We start from the raw sequence: 2,449 nt of genomic DNA on the forward strand, positions 1-2,449 counted from the left end.
TGCCAACACCGTAGCTCTTCTTGACGATGGCGTCTAGACCGCCATGGCCAATGTGACCAAGTCGGAGGTGCCAGAGGTACGACGTGGTGTCCCCTTGGCGATCCTTCGAACTTGCCGCATTGGCCTCGTCAGGCATCATCGGAGTCATGCACAGCTTGAACAGCCCTTTGCCCTCACGAGCGCCGAGCTGCCACTTGAGACCCTTGTTGTCCGCGAAGCACCCGTCGCTCTCGAAGGTCACTGGCCCCACGTCCTTGGTGAAGCGGCCGACCGAAAACAGGTTGCGCGACAGCTTCGGGATATGCCACACATTCGTGAGCACACCCTTCTTCATGCCGCGCGGAGTCTTCATCGACATGACAATGTCGCCGGTCCCCACCGCCTGAACCACACCGTCGTCCGCGAGATGCACGTCCACCGGAGCCATCTTCTTGTAGTTCCTCATGTACTTGTTGGAACTCGTCATGTGCTGCGTCGCACCCGAGTCGACCAGCCACATGTCACTCGGCTTGGCGGCACTGCTCGTACGACCAACCGAGAAAAGGTAGTCGCCAGGATCTTCTTCGTCCTGCGCGACGTTCGCACGCTGCGACCGATATCGCTCAGCGTCGTTCTGGACCCGCGAGGGACACTCCGCGATCCAATGTCCTTGTTTGCCGCAGTTGTGGCACGCGCCGGTCTTCTTCACCGGTCGGCCCTTGCGCTTGTTGTTGTTGACCATGAACGCTTGACCTTGGCCGTGCGCGGCTCCGTCGACGCCGCCGCCACCTTGTTCCTTGCGCTTCATGTCCTCATGCAGCAGCCGAGACGTCACGAGTTCCCACGACAGCGAGTCTGCTCTCGACTCCAACGCCGTGATCAGGAACTGGTACTGATGGAAGGTATGGATCTTGGACACCGAAGCTTGACGGAGCGGAGGGAGGGCAGCACTCTGGGCGAGACCGGAGCGGAGACTGGAAACCACTTGAGGGGTAGAACGAAGATTCGAAAGTGATTGATTGAGGTCTTTAGCTCGCTAGCCTTCTCGCTACTCTAGACCTACTGGATACACACTACTTGATTCTTTACTGGATACTGAGTTACTTCAGCCAATGAGAGAGCGCCACGTCGAAGCCCATCTTGTACCTACAATCTTGTACCCACAGGTGGCGTAATCGACAGTGGCGTAATCGTCGGTGGCGTAATCGGCGTGGGTTCGGATTGGACCGGTTCGGGTTAACCGGTTCACGGTCAACAACCGATACCAAACCGGTAACCCTCCATACCCTCAATACGCCCCCTCAATGCGAAGTCCCATGAATGCCGAGAGCCGCCGTCAGCTCCGTGTGGCGTGGTCCCGCAAGCGCCTTGGTCATGATGTCCGCCAGCATCACAGAAGTCTCGCAATACTCGAGCTTCACTTCACCGCGTTTCACTTCGTCGCGGATGTGGTGGTACTTGATGTCGATGTGCTTGGCGCGGCCGTGGTTCACCGGGTTCTTGGTCATCTTGATGCACGACTGGTTGTCTTCACGGATCATGAGCTCGGGTCCCGTCTCGTTGGCAGCCGCCAGAATCTCGCACAGCAGGCGATGGATCCACTTGCCCTCTTGGATAGCCAGACTGAGCGCGATGTACTCCGCTTCGCTCGTAGACAGCGACACACTTGACTGCTTCTTGCTTCCCCAGCTCACAGGCGCACTCATCAGCATGAACGTGTAGCCTGAAGTGGACTTGCGGTCGGCGAGGTCGCCGGCCCAGTCCGCGTCCGAGTAGCCACGAAAGTCGATGTTGTCGCCCGGCTTGAAGCAGATGCCATGCGTCTTGGTGCCTTGCAGGTAGCGGAAGATGCGCTTGACCGCAACCCAGTGTTCCTCTTGGGGGTTCTCCATGAAGCGCGACACATAGCCAACGGCGTACGCGATGTCCGGGCGCGTGGCGGTCATCAGGTGCATCAGCGCACCAACAGCTTCGCGAAACGGAGCGTTCACCTTGGTCGCCGCGTCGCTTGGAACCAGTCGAGTGCTCATGTCCACCGGACTCACCACAGCCTTGCACTCGTCCATGGCGAAGCGTTTCAGGATGTCGTCCACGTAGCGACGCTGGCACATGGTCACGCTGCCGTCCGGGCCGTCCACCAGCTCGATCCCAAGAACAAACGCGCATTTGCCGCTGTCGGTCATCTCGAAGCGCGTCTTCAAGTCCGTCTTCGTGCGCGAGATCAGCTCAGGCGAACTCCCGGTAATCAGCACGTCGTCCACGTACACCAGCACTAGCACGCACTGACCGTCCACCACCTTGATGTAGAGGCACGGATCGAAGGCCGACACTTGGAAGCCGATAGAGCACATGAACTCGTCGAAGGTCTCGTTCCACACGCGCGAAGCTTGCTTGAGACCGTAGATGGCCTTCACCAATTCCAGGCAGTCGAAGCCATCATCCAGTTCGACGCCTTCGGGAACCACGCAGA

The sequence above is a fragment of the Phytophthora ramorum genome (genome assembly GCF_020800215.1).
Source record: "Phytophthora ramorum isolate Pr-102 chromosome Unknown Phyram_PR-102_s0004, whole genome shotgun sequence".
In the NCBI taxonomy this organism is placed as follows: Eukaryota; Oomycota; class Peronosporomycetes; order Peronosporales; family Peronosporaceae; genus Phytophthora; species Phytophthora ramorum.